Raw genomic sequence first — 15344 nt, 5'->3', positions numbered from 1 at the left:
GTTGGAGTTTTTTTTGTCCATAGATTTTGACCATATACTTGGATGAACTGTTGTGAACTTTAGGTCAAATTTTGGTGGTGATTCCAGAGGTTTTCATCATTTATGTTTGTTATGATATTTTTATATGATTGTCTAACATTTTATATATGATCCCTGTACACCTGCAAGGGCCCTGTGGTAGCCAGGCATCAATTATTATTTGACAAATTTTATACAATTTATTCTATTAAATAACCATTACTCCTTATATCCACGACCTTGAGCCCCATTTTTTATATTTTATTGTCTAGATTTGTAAATTACTTCTATTAAAAAATATTATTCCTTCCAGTACATATTAGCTGCTGAATAATACATAGGAAATTTTCTTTTTGGAACACAGAGCTCTCTGCTGACATCATTAGCATAGTGCTCTCTGCTGACATCTCTTTCCATTTTAAGAACTGTCCAGAGTAGGAGAAAATCCCCATAGAAAACACATGCTGCTCTGGACAGTTCCTAAAATGGACAGAGATGTCAGCAGAGAGCACTGTGTTCCAAAAAGAAAAGAATTTCCTCTGTAGTATTCAGCAGCTAATATGTACTGGAAGGAATAATATGTTTTAATAGAAGTAATTTATAAATCTGTTTAACTTTCTTGCACCAGTTGATTTAAAAAAAAAAAAAGAATAATTTCCACCGGAGTACCCCTTTAATCTATTGTGTTTTAATCCTTGTCTTTTCTTTCTTTTCTTCCATTTTTATTTTCCTATCCTTAACCTAGCAGGACTGTCTTTTAATCCGAATGTTTTCTCCTTTGTCCTGGGCACACAGAGTAATGTGTATCACAGTATATTCGGTTTAGGATTCTGTTTTATGTAAAGCTCCCAATCAATTTTTTGGGACAATTAGGACTACTAATCCCATCATGGACAGACTCTGTCCATGATGGGAGTTATAGTCAAGGGGCTGAAGGGCAGATCACAGCTGGTCATTCTCCATAGACCTGCTGAGATCTGCATTTATTAACTGTACAAGCCGGAAGCACATGCGGCTACACTGCGATCCCAGCCGGCTCCAGGCTGGTGTATACAGCTGTCATAATTCATAATTCCCGCCACTGGGAGCTCTGATTGGTGAATAGCTTTTCACCAATCAGAACTCCCAACTCCCAGAAGAGAAGATTATGAACTGTGACAGCGTGCTAGAGCCGGTGGGGAGCGCAGTGGAGTCGCATGTGCTGCCGGCTTGTACAGTTAATTAATGCGCATCGCAGTGGGTCTGCCCTTCAGCCCCTGTACTATAACTCCCATCATGGGCAGAGTCTGTCCATGATGGGTTTAGTAGACCTAACTGTCCCAAAATAGTCCCGCAGCTGGGGGATCTGCAAGTGTCGTCTCTCAGTGCTGCGGTACTACAACTACTCCCATTATGGGACAGACTCTGTCCCAACATGGGAGTAGTTGTAGTTTAGCAGTGTTGAGGGACGGCTCCTGCATCCCCCGGCTGTCTCGGTAGAACATTTTCCTATGTGTCCTTTTTGATGGTGTATTTTTGCGTTAAAAAAAAACCAAAAAAACTTATTTGTGCAAAAAAAATGTGTCTAAACAAAAATAAATGCACATGATCAATTAGTATCCACTGCAAAATGCATTCCACAATACACAAAAAAATAGACTACTTGCTTTTTACTCACGCACAAAAAAAAGATGCAAAATAACTCACTGCGCAAAACTTTGCCCAGCATATAATAAAGAAAAAGCTTCTACACTAATGATAAAGTCCCCCCAATGTCTCCATGTGGACAGTCTATATTGTGAATGTTGCCTAAGGTACGTTCACATGTACATAATCCAGAAAATCTCCAGCATATTTGCTGCAGACCCGTTGAAGACTAATGAGTAGAAACAAAATCTGCTGTGGATTATGTATGTGTGAATGTACCCTTTGGGTACATTCCCACACGGCGTATTTGCTGCTGCGTATTTTATTTTCTCTGTTGAAGTCAATGGGTAGGAAAATACGCAGCACCAAATACGCAGCAAAATATGCTGTGTGGGAACGTACCCTAAAAATGTTAACACAAAAAAAAAGAGAAAAATAACAGTGTGAACAGAGACTAAGGGTGCGTTTACACGGAGTAAATGAAGAGTACCGGTAATTCACTCTGAACAATTTTCAGGCGGAAAAAATAATTTTATTGTTGCGCCAAATTTGCGTGCAATTTGGGCGGAATTGCGCGAGAAATTGCACGTGGAATTGCGCGCGGACATGGGGGAGAAAGAAGTGAAGCCATTTCCACGCAAATTGCACGTGAATTCCGCAAAAATTTTGCGCGAATTCCGCACGAAAACGATGTCGGGCGGAATTATTTTTTACCATTGACTTCAATTGATTTCTGCTAGCGGATTCCGCTTGAAGAATGAACATGTTCTTTCTTCAAGCGGAACGGAATTCAGCGTCAGAATTCTGCTAGCAGTCAATGGGCAGAGGAGATGTGCATTCGTTTGTAGCGGAGAATTCAAGAGGAATTACTCGAGTAAACTCCTCTTGAATTACTCCGTGTGAACGCACCCTAATTCTGCTTTGTAGAACACAGAGTTAACAGATACATAAACAAAACATGAATTCTGCACATTGCAAAATAAACATAAAATATTCAAAACAAATGTGTAGTTCTACAAATACATAACTGATTTGAACCATTAGTTTTCTGTGTCCATCCTTACTCATATTAGTGGTAGTGAACCTTTAGCCATTTTGGAAACTGCCTGTCAGCTCTCCTGACACGTTTATTTGAGTTTTTGTTAAAAACCATTCTGTCAATTTATTCAGCACCCACCTTTGTGAGCTTTCGGCAGCGCTGACGGCCGTCACGCCCCATCCCATAGACTTGCATTAAGGGGGCGGGGCGTGATGGCACACAGGGGCGGAGTAGTGACGTCATGATACTCCGGCCCCATGGTCGTCACGCTGCACACTCTGAGCCTCCAGCGCTGCAGAGAGCTCACAAAGGTGGGTGCTGAATGATATATTGAGGGCGTCCGAAGCGGCTGGACCCCCGCGATCAGACATCTTATCCCCTATCCTTTGGATAGGGGATAAGATGTATTAGGGCCGGAGTACACCTTGAAGTCCCATGCAAGTATATAGGACTTAGAGCTGGGCGGTGTGACCAAATATGTGTATCAGGGTATTTTTGTAACTTATGGCGGTTCCACGGTATATAACGGTATTACTTTCACTCCCCCCCCCCAAATCATGTTAACCGACAGCGCTGCTCTGCTCCCCCCCCCCCCCCACCAAATCATGTTACCCGCCAGCGCTATTCTGCTCCCCCCCAATTATCAGCCCAGCGGGGTACTACTCACATATGTCACCCGCAAGCACTGCCCTCCTCCTATTTGTTGGGGGCCGCCGGCGATCGAACTCTATACTATACGCCAGTTGTCTCCAACCTGCGGACCTCCAGCTGTTGCAAAACTACAACTCCCAGCATGCCCGGACAGCCAACGGCTGTCCAGGCATGCTGGGAGTTGTAGTTTTGCAACAGCTGGAGGTCCGCAGGTTGGAGACCACTGCTGTACGCTGTATCCCTATGCCTGGGCTGCAAAAGATAAAGAAAATAAACTTTAACTTGCCTACATCAGCCTTATGCTGGGGACGGGAACGTCAGACAGCCGTCAGCCTATCACCGGCCGGAGCGATGTCCCGCACCGGCCAGTGATAGGTTAAACGCACTGTCATGTGAGAAGCCGGCCAGAGCTCCTTACATGACAGTAGGCTCAGCCTATCACTGGCCAGGGCAGGACATCGCTGCGGCCGGTGATAGGCTGACGGCTGTCCGACGTTCCCGTCCCCAGCGCAAGGTAAGGTAAGTTAAAGTTTATTTTCTTTATCTTTTGCAGTCCGGGCATAGGGATACAGCGTACAGCAGTGGTCTCAAACCTGCGGACCTCCAGATGTTGCAAAACTACATCTCCCAGCATGCCGGTATGCTGGGAGTTGTAGTTTTGTAACAGCTGGAGGTCCGCAGGTTGGAGACCACTGGCGTACAGTATAGAGTTCCATCTCCGGTCTGAGGTGAGATTTCCGAACCCATGCAAAAACCGAACCACTCCTCCCCTCAGCTCTTTCGCCCCTCCCTTTCTCACCTCACACCGGCGGCCCCCAACAAAGAGGAGGGGGGCAGTGCTTGCGGGTGACACATGTGAGTAGTACCCCGCTGGGCTGATTATTTGGGGGGGGGGGGGGAGAAGCAGAACAGCGCTGGCGGGTCACATATGATTAGTTCCCCGATGTGCTGGGCTGATAATTAATTCCCAAGGGGAAGGGCCCAACCGGTATTGTGCTATGGGAAAAATTAATATCGTGCAGGCCAAAAATGTCGGTATTCGGTATGAACCGGTATACCGCCAAGCCATATATAGGTCTTCCAGTACTTTACTCCAAGCTCTGCTCTGCATCTCCCGGTGAGTGAATCTGTCTGGCCACACTCCTCCTACATGCCACACCCCATCTCACAAAGCCACACCCACCGTTTAGGCCACACCCTTTTTGTTTTCTACCCTTTTGTGCATTGGTCAGGCTTGCAAGTAATGCCCACTTTCACAAAACCACGCATCCTTCTATTTTCGGCATACAATCTCTTCATCACAACTCAGCCCCACCTGAGGTCGGGATAGGAGATCGGGATATCCGCGCTCTGGTGTCTGTAGACATTTTCTGTGCGGACATTCTACCATGTGAACTTAGCCCCATTGTTCCCCATATCAGGCTTGATGATTCAGTTTGCATGTCTACCTGTAGTTTAGACCCTGACATGATGTAACATGCAGCCTCTGGATGGAGTCAAGGGACACATCTAAGGTTATCCCATGTTGGACAACAAAAATAGAGAAACATAGCCGCACATCAAACATTTGTACTTTGATCTACTTGCTTCTCAGCATAATTTCAAAAACTAACAGGTTGTTCGTATACATTTTGATCAAAAAGTACAAAGCCCACTGTTGGGTTTAACAGCTGTTCAATAGATCAAATCCCAAATCCTGCAGAAAATCACTAGTTGTTACAGCTGCACATTTCTAGGCCCATTGGCTTTCATTGTCCATGAAATTTGTCCAGTCCTGAACAGCTGAATAGTCAGCTACTATTTATCCAAAGTGTGAACAGCACCTGTCAGTAACAAAAACAAGGGTGCATTACTGCTCATCTGGGATGCCTCATGTCCCACAGTTATACCAAGAAGGACTGTCATGGGTCAGCGCTAAGGAAACAGTTATGAAAGCATAATATCATGTAGGCAAAGATTACATTATAAATAAGGCTATCACAAACTGATGATCTTTATCCCCCACGTGACATCACTCATTTATGACATCACTAAAGATTCTGGGGGTGATTTACCAAAACCTGTCCAGAGGAAAAGTTGCTGAGTTGCCCATAGCAACCAATCAGATCCCTTCTTTCTTTTTCAGAGGCCTTTTAAAAAATGAAAGAAGCTATCTGATTGGTTGTTAAGGGCAACTTAGCAACTTTTCTTCTGGACAGGTTTTGATAAATCTCCCCATCTGTACCTCAAAAAAAAAAAAAGGAATATTGCATCCATGTATCTTATTGTATATGTGAAAATGGGGGTAACAATTAGTCAAGGTATGCTCCTATTTTTGTTATAGACAATGAGACATGTCCTTAAATGTCCTTTCCAAAAACATAGCTAAATACTCACGGATCTCCATGCAAATGTTCACTTTTGGACCCTCCAATGCAACTTTTGCTCATGGCTATCCATTTTCACCCAACTCACACTACCTATTTTACAAGCAGAATTCCACAAAGAATTCCACTCAGAAATAATGATGCAGCAGTCTCCCACTGTATTCAATGGGAGGCTACACGATGCACAGTACAGAATTTCCGATCCTGTGTATTGTATATAGATTAGGATCTTTAAAAGAGCATGATGTAAATAGAGCCTAAATAATGCAGTCACCAGATGGTCAGATACTAGTACTACTTAGTGGAAAGGGAATCCAATCCTGACAAATATATGAGAGCCTGGCAAATCCTGGGCATTAGGAATATTATGGTGGTGCCCAGGTTTTTTTCAACCTCCGTCTCCGTTCATGCGCAGCTCCCATTCTGCCTGCGGCCTGGCTCTGGACAGCTCCTCCGCACTGACGCTTGGTACTCAGGAATACAGAGTGTCACGTCAAGGCTACTGATTGACTGTAGCCATCACCATTCGGTGACGTTATGTTTGGTGATGTCCACATCACTTTCAGGAGCTACATCAGTGTGGTCAGTTGGAATACCTTCAAATGCATACCCATGGTGCACCTATAGACTTTAATAGGCCAAGCATGGTGTACTGGGGGATACATTTGGTTATATATTATTTAATAATTATACATATATGTTTTATTTGCACTTTAGAGTCTGCAAAGTAAAGGAAAACATTTTAAAAACAGACCAAACACTGTTAATGTAAACAGAATGTGAACGGGGCATAAAGGAGTACTGCAGTCTTAGACACTTAGGGGATGTTCAGACCACGGATTTGTAGCTGAATCTCTGCTCACGGAATTCAGCAAGCGGAGATTCAGTCTGGCAGCCAGCGGGGACGGTAGGACCGCACTGCACTGCACTGTCACCATTGACGACAATGCAGTGCTCGAGGACTTCCACGCAAAGAATGTCCGCCGCTGAAATTCCAGTGTGAACGGGTCTCTCGGAAGACCCATTCACACAGATGCTAACGTGACCTGTGCAGAATTTAACTCAACATATTCCACTCACGGAATTCCGCAGTGTGAACATACCCTTATCCCCTATCCGCAGGAAACCACAGAGATACACGGAGAGGGCATGTCGGCCGTGGCCCTGTACAGGAGATCACGGATAGGGGATAAGTGTCTATCGCTGCAGATCTCCTTTAAATGCCACTTACATCATTGTATTACAGTGAATGGTGGAGGTGGAGCATTATCTAGTCCGGTGGTCTGCAAACGACAACTCCCAGCATGCCTGAGCAGCCGCTGGTATGTCCAGGTATGCTGGGAGTTATAGTTTTTGCTTGGAAGTCCACAATTTGGAGACCACAGATCTATTTGATGGAAGCAGCGATATTAGGGAGGATAAGCTCTACATCCCAGCAGGTAAGAGATGCTGTGTGCACAGTGGGGGCTGCTGTGACCTCCTGAACTGTGAAGTCTGCTGCTCAGCGCTCCATAGTCCAGCAGACACAGAACTGTTCACTGTACGTAGCAGTACTACAGTGGGCACAGTACCCTCCCTGACCTCCCATGCACTATATATAGCAGTACTACAGTGGGCACAGTACCCTCCCTGACCTCCCATGCACTATATATAGCAGTACTACAGTGGGCACAGTACCCTCCCTGACCTCCCATGCACTATATATAGCAGTACTACAGTGGGCACAGTACCCTCCCTGACCTCCCATGCACTATATATAGCAGAACTACAATGGGCACAGTACCCCCCTTGATCTCCTATGCACTATGGCCCTCATTTACTTAGAAAATCGGGTTGTAAGTCTATCTTGCTTTCTAACCCGACTGCTTTTTTCCCCTGGTATTTATTATTATGTCGCATCTTGTTTGTCGCACGTGCGTTTTGTTGGTTTTGGTTTCCAACTCCTCTGAGCTGTTGGGAAAAAATCCACAACAATTCAACAAATTCGGGTTGGAAACCTTTATAAATACGTGGGAAAGCTCAGAAATGTCGGATTACGCCCCTTTTTCGGGTTTGGGAGAATCCACATCGGGTCCGTCGGGAAAAAATGTTGCATCGTGTCGCAGACTGCCGCACCATGTCTGCGACATGGCGCAGACAAAGATGCGACAAAAAAACCCGACACAACAAGTTTAGAATAGTAAATGAGGGCCTATATGTAGCAGCACTACAGTGGGCACAGTACCCCCTTGATGTCCTGTGCACTATATATAGCAGCACTACAGTGGGCACAGTACCCTCCCTGACCTCCCATGCACTATTTATAGCAGAACTACAATGGGCACAGTACCCCCCTTGATCTCCTATGCACTATATGTAGCAGCACTACAGTGGGCACAGTACCCCCTTGATGTCCTGTGCACTATATATAGCAGCACTACAGTGGGCAAAGTACCCCCCTTGATCTCCTGTGCACTATATATAGCAGCGTGAATTCGGGTAGAAAAACAGACATGGTGCACATCTACAATCTTGTATAATGATCTGATTGCTTCTCAGCAGAATATCAAAAACTAACAGGTTGTTAATATACATTTTTGATCAAAAAGTACAAGCCCACTCGCCACGTCAAGGCCACCTATCCAGAGTGGGTCCCTAACGTCCCTAGCATAAAATGGCGCAGCACCAGGCGGCGACCACCACCGCCGCGACACCAATGCCCACCGGGGGGGAACGACCCACCAGAAGAGCGGCCCCAATGCCACTCAAAACAGTCTATGGGCCGCACAACAACCCCCCCCCCCCCCCCCCCCCCCGCAGACACGGCGCCACGGCAGCAACGGACACCGCACAGCACCACACCAGTGTGGACAAGGTGTAATGGCTCACTTACCATGCTCTCCCAGTCAGACTGCGAGGCTGCTAGGAAAGAAATGGCCCATGTGTAGCTAACTACTACTTAGGGACCCACTCTGGATAGGTGGCCTTGACGTGGCGAGTGGGCTTGTACTTTTTGATCAAAAATGTATACTAACAAGCTGTTAGTTTTTGATATTATGCTGAGAAGCAATCAGATCATTATACAAGATTGTAGATGTGCGCCATGTCTGTTTTCTACCCGAATTCACACTATATATAGCAGCACTACAGTGGGCACAGTACCCCCTTGATCTCCTGTGCACTATATATATAGCAGCACTACAGTGGGCACAGTACCCCCTTGATCTCCTATGCACTATATGAAGCAGCACTACAGTGGGCACTATTTCACTATATATATATATATATATATATATATATATATATATATATCAGCACTACAGTGGGCACAGTACCCCCTTGATCTCCTGAGCACTATATATATAGCAGCACTACAGTGGGCACAGTACCCCCTTGATCTCCTGTGCACTATATATATAGCAGCACTACAGTGGGCACCGTACCCCCTTGATCTCCTGTGCACTATATATATAGCAGCACTACAGTGGGCACCGTACCCCCCTTGATCTCCTATGCACTATATGAAGCAGCACTACAGTGGGCTCTATTTCACTATATATAGCAGCACTACAGTGGGCACAGTACCCCCTTGATCTCCTGTGCACTATATATATAGTAGGGATCGACCGATTATCGGTATGGCCGATATTACGCGGCGATAATCACGATTTTGGGCATTATCGGTATCGGCAATTATCTTGCCGATAATGCCCCGCCCCCGCACCGCCCCCACTGATGCTGGGCGGTATACCGGTACGGATTTTTGCCCATACCGCTATACCGGTCGGGCCCCTCCCCCACCCTCCGAGTCAATAAAAAAATTAAACTTACCCGTAATGGGGGTGGTCCGGGCCATCCATCCTTCCTTCCTTCCTTCCTTTCTGTAGTGTCCGGGGGCATTCCGGGTGAAGAGTGAACCGGTCCGGGCTGTCCTTCTTCTCCGGCGGTCATCTTCTCCACTCGGGGCAGGCTCCGGCCTAGTACACTGCATAGACGCCGCTACGCCGTGACGTCAGGTGCGTCGCTGCGCACGGGCGTCACTGCGCAACGGCGTCTATGCAGCGTACTAGGCCGAAGCCTGCCCGGAGTGCAGAAGAGGACAGCCCGGACCGGTGCACCCTCCACCCGGAACGCCCCCGGACACTACAGGAATGAAGGATGGATGGCCCAGACCACCCTGACAGGTAGGGGAGAGAAGCGGGTGGCGGCAGCGGCCGCCTATGGCCCCGCAAAAGCCACTGCAGATCATTGATTTAAAGCTCCCGCTTTAAATCAATGATCTGCAGCGGTGTCGCAGGGGGTTAAATAGCCGATAACTTATACCGGAATATCGGTATAAGTTATTGGCTATCGGCCCTAACCTGCACCGATTATCGGTATCGGCCCTAAAAAAAACAATATCGGTCGATCCCTAATATATAGCAGCACTACAGTGGGCACCGTACCCCCCTTGATCTCCTATGCACTATATGAAGCAGCACTTTTTTTTTTTTTTTTTTTTTAAGAACCGAGGCAAGTGCTCTCTATCACCCAGTGCAAGAAAAAGTGCAAACGTGTCACACTAAAAAAACGTGCACAAAGGATGCGGTCTATCGCTAAGCCCTTCTCCAACAGGAGAGAGGCCCCACAACAAACCTACCCTTCACCTCCGGGTCAAAAGGCACCTGCAAGGATCCATGTTCGATGCCCCTTTTCGCCGAAGCTACTAAGGGGTCAAAAATGCTCCTTGCTTCAACCTAGGCGTTAGCCAAGGTATCAGCCAAGGAGCCGTATACTGGTGGCATCTTGACCAAAGCCAAGATGCCCAGGGGTTGCAGGGAGATGAGGAACCTAATGGCCACACACACCTCCCCTAGACCGCCAGGAGGGACACCCAGAAGGGCTACCGCATCCTGCCAATCCTGTGTACAAAACAACACGTAAAAGTGGCACAGTGACAAAACACAAAAAATGAATAAGTGGATAAGTGCAAATGTACTGCCCGGTCATCAAGCCGGATCTATAAAAATTTCCCGGATCCTAGCCAGAAGGCCGGGATACCAAGGGTGAGTGGTGAAGAGTAATGGTGCAGTGCTTTCACTCAGTGAGTTATAACACCCAGTGAGTTTCGGCACCTCAGGGTCACCACTCCCCGAGGCACAGAAGTACCTCGGCTCTACACCCCTCTACCTCATGGCAAGACCCGGAGGAAACAGGTCACATCAGGGCAGTCATCCAGCTGATTCCTCAGAACCAGCCCCGGAACGACCCGCCCTGCCCGCTCCATGCAGCACCCATCCCCACACTGATGGGACTTCACCACCAGAATGAAACTGATAAGAACAAATACTACACTTGATCTTAGCCAAAAGGCCGAGAAGCGATATATATGAAGCAGCACTACAGTGGGCACAATACCCCCCATGATCTCCTATGCACTATATGAAGCAGCACTACAGTGGGCACAGTACCCCCCTTGATCTCCTATGCACTATATGAAGCAGCACTACAGTGGGCACAGTACCCCCCATGATCTCCTATGCACTATATGAAGCAGCACTACAGTGGGCACAGTACCCCCCCATGATCTCCTATACACTATATGAAGCAGCACTACAGTGTGCACAGTACCCCCTTGATCGCCTGTGCACTATATATAGCAGCACTACAGTGGGCACAGTACCCCCTTGATCTCCTGTGCACTATATATAGCAGCACTACAGTGGGCACAGTACCCCCTTGATCTCCTGTGCACTATATATAGCAGCACTACAATGGGCACAATACCCCCCATGATCTCCTATACACTATATATAGCAGCACTACAGTGGGCACAGTACCCCCCTTGATCTCCTATACACTATATATAGCAGCACTACAGTGGGCACAGTACCCCTCATGATCTCCTATGCACTATATGAAGCAGCACTACAATGGGCACAGTACCCCCCATGATCTCCTATGCACTATATGAAGCAGCACTACAATGGGCACAGTACCCCCCCCCCCATGATCTCCTATACACTATATATAGCAGCACTACAGTGGGCACAGTACCCCCCTTGATCTCCTATACACTATATATAGCAGCACTACAGTGGGCACAGTACCCCCCATGATCTCCTATGCACTATATGAAGCAGCACTACAGTGGGCACAGTACCCCCCATGATCTCCTATACACTATATATAGCAGCACTACAGTGGGCACAGTACCCCCCCCCCCCCCATGATCTCCTATACACTATATATAGCAGCACTACAGTGGGCACAGTACCCCCCATGATCTCCTATACACTATATATAGCAGCACTACAGTGGGCACAGTACCCCCCATGATCTCCTATGCACTATATGAAGCAGCACTACAGTGGGCACAATACCCCCCTGACCTCTATCTTGTGAGTCACTGGGACTGAGGAGACAGGAGAAGGAAAGTAAGGGACACATTATGGTCCCAGTCAGCATGAACGAGGTTGGCGGCCCTGCCATGTAACCCCTATAGCTATTGGATTCATCCTGTAAATCCCCCCAATAGCGCCGATCATGGCTGCTCACAGAGGTCACATGATGAGCTCATTGACTCGTGCAGGTGAGATGAAGCTACACAGATCATTACCATTCGCTCCTCCCCTCCCCGCCCCTACAGCTGAGGCATACTACCCACCTCTGGGCTGGCGGTCCCCATTAACCTCTTCCTCTCTGCTTCACATCTCGTCTTCCATACACAGGACAGAGCGGCTGTGGAGGGTCTTCACTGTTCCTCTGCCCTGTCAGGACACTGGGCACTGGCCAATGCTCACCCTGGTGCTTGGGCACGTGTGTGACGTGGAGAGTGGAGCACGCATGTGCGTCTGCAGGCGCCTGTGTCCTCACAGTGCGGGCACGTTATTGCGTCACAGATAGAATGTTGTGTGCGGCAGAGCTGCGGGGTGACATGGGGGTGTGAGCGCTTCATTCATAGCTGCCGTCTCATTGACTTATCCCGGGGCTATGTCTGCAGTTCAAAGCATTCCTTCTCTAGTGTATTGTCTGACTGCAGTAGGGGCGTGCACTGAGACCACACAGCCCCATACAGCTATAGGAATGGCAGGAGCTGAGCTAGGGGAGACACATTGTGGCTGACTGGAGTGCTGAGAGTCCAATGGTGACCACACAGTGCGGTAATATTGGTCTGTCCCCTCATACAGGAAAGGTCACAGGCTCTCTCCCTGCCTCAGTAAGGAGGTCACGTGACTGTACCATCTGCCTTAAATCACATTTCTTCCTGTCCCTCCCCCCGTTGCTCACAGCACCCCTTACTTGCTGGGATGTAAAGCTTGGACTCCCGAATAGCTCTCACACTACGTTTTTGCCATACTGTTTTCAATCCGTTTTTCTAAAGAAAACCGTATGGCAAAAAACGGATGGAACAGTATGGAAAAAAGTAAACCGTATGCGTTTTTAAACAGTATACTTTTTTTTAAAAGTGCATACAGTTCCGTCAGTTTTTATAGAAAAAAAACCCATACGTTTTTGAAAATGTTGTCCATTTTTAATGGGAGGGGTCTTGGGTGGGGACTTTAGGATTCAAATGCGCATGTGCAAAGTAAAAACGTATACGTTTTTCCCGTATGGAACCGTATACATGTGCGTTTCCCATTGACGTCCATGTTAAAAAAAATGTGTGCGGTTACAGTACGATTTTTAAACCGGAGACAAAATCGTAGTCTACCACGGTTTTGACTCCGTTTTATCACTGCAAAAAAAAAAAAAAAATGTTATATATTGCTCAGTATCATTTTTATATGTCTATTTCTCTCAGATTTAGCTTTATTTCTGAATTACCTTAAAGGGGTAGTCCAGTGGTGAAAAACTTATCCCCTATCCTAAGGATAGGGGATAAGTTTTTAGATCGCGGGGGGTCCGACCGCTGGGGCCCCCTGCGATCTCTCTGTATGGGGCCCCGGCTCTCTGCCCAGATAGCGGGTGTCGACCCCCGCACGAAGCGGCGGCCGACACGCCCCCTCAATACATCTCAATGGCAGAGCCGGAGATTGCCGAAGGCAGCGCTTCGGCTCTGCCATAGAGTTGTATTGAGGGGGCGTGTCGGCCGCCGCCTCGTGCGGAGGTTGACACGCCCCCTTCCCGCAGGCTGTCGGGGCTCTGTACAGGAGATCGCAGGGGGCCCCAGCGGTCGGACCCCCCGCGATCTGCAACTTATCCCCTATCCTTAGGATAGGGGATAAGTTGCTCACCACTGAGTCACCACTGGACTACTCCTTTAAGGGTACGTTCACACTGAGTAATTCAAGAGTAATTTTCTCGAGTAATTCCTTAATTCTCCGCTCCAAATTAAGGGGATAAGATGTTAGATCGCCAAGGTCCCGCTGTTGGGGACCCTGGGGATAGCTGCTGCAGCACCCCGCTATCATTACTGCGCAGAGCGAGATCGCTCTGCACGTAATGACGGGCAATACAGGGGCCGGAGCATCGTTACGTCACAGCTCCACCCCTCGTGACATCACGACCTGCCCCCTTCAATTCAAGTCTATGGGAGGGGGCGTGGTCATCACGCCCCCTGCCATAGACTTGCACTAAGGGGACGGGCCGTGATGTAATGAGGGGCGGAGCCATGACGTCACGCTGCTGCTGCAGTAATGATGGCGGGGTGCCGCAGCGGCGATCCCCGGGGTCCCCAGCAGCGGGACCGCGGCAACCTAACACCTTATCCCCTATCCTTTGGATAGGGGATAAGATGCCAGGGGCGGAGTACCCCTTTAATGTTTTTTTCTGCTGTCCTGTTCACACGTAGGAAATTCTGCTAGCGGAATTCTGACGCTGAATTCCTTTTCGCTTGAAGAAACAACATGTTCATTCTTCAAGCAGAATCCGCTAGCAGAAATCAATAGAAGTCAATGGTAAAAAAAAGTGTTTTGCCCGACATTGTTTTCCAACGGAATTTGCGCGGAGATGGCTGAAAAACCCTTCACTTCGTTCTCCACCATTTCCGTGTGCAATTCCGCGAATTCCACGCAAATAGAATTTTTTTCCGCACATACATTTTTCAGCGTGAATTCCTCTTCATTTACTCAGTGTGAACGCACCCTAATGTTGTCCACCAGAAGCAGGGAGGCGGGTCCCTTTCTCAGGAAACCTTAGTAAATACCGTGGAAAATAAATTGTAGGGAATTAAAACCCACAAAGAAACCTACACAACACTCTTAGTAAATAAGGGCCACTGTGTGCTTACAGCTTTTGCAAGCTTATGATTGATAAAACTCAGATTTTACCCCTGTTTTGTGTTTCAATTTTTGTGCAAGCTGTTTTTTTTGCATCTTTTTTTTTTTGTGTACATTCTGGTGGAGCATTTCCTCCAGATGTGTATGTTTCAGAGTACCTTGGAGTTAGGGTTGCCACCTTTCCCACCGGTCATGGGTGTGGCTATGTGAGGGTGGAGCTACAAAAGATGAGGGGCCAGATTGCACAGGGGCTGAGGGATCAGGGGTTTAAGAAATGGCATGGGGGATGGGAGGGGGGTTTAAGAAATGGCATAGGGGATTGGAGGGATACAATATATATGCGGGGGGAATTTTCCTATATTGCACAAAAAAAATTACATTTAGAGAATACCTACCAAAACCCTATTTATGCCAGCGGCGGCGGTAGTGGTGGTGCGCGACAGCAACGCTGGCTCTCTGTGATGA

General features: G+C 47.5%; 1 protein-coding gene and 1 pseudogene across 2 annotated transcripts in view; both read right to left on the bottom strand.

Annotated features, from left to right (window-relative positions):
• The window catches only part of CCSER2 (coiled-coil serine rich protein 2), a 209585-nt gene extending 196954 nt beyond the window's left edge, over positions 1 to 12631 (bottom strand). Inside the window, exon 1 of one of the 2 annotated variants that reach the window (XM_056530764.1) lies at positions 12326 to 12631. The gene's annotated coding sequence lies outside the window, so the exon portion shown is untranslated. The remainder of the gene's footprint in view (positions 1 to 12325) is intronic. The other variant, XM_056530763.1, reaches the window with a different exon arrangement.
• On the bottom strand, positions 10944 to 11043 carry LOC130283532 (U2 spliceosomal RNA; annotated as a pseudogene).
• Positions 12632 to 15344: the final 2713 nt, after the last annotated feature.

The sequence above is a fragment of the Hyla sarda genome, chromosome 7, assembly GCF_029499605.1.
Source record: "Hyla sarda isolate aHylSar1 chromosome 7, aHylSar1.hap1, whole genome shotgun sequence".
Classification (NCBI taxonomy): Eukaryota; Metazoa; Chordata; class Amphibia; order Anura; family Hylidae; genus Hyla; species Hyla sarda.
This window is presented reverse-complemented; position numbering and strand designations above follow the sequence as displayed.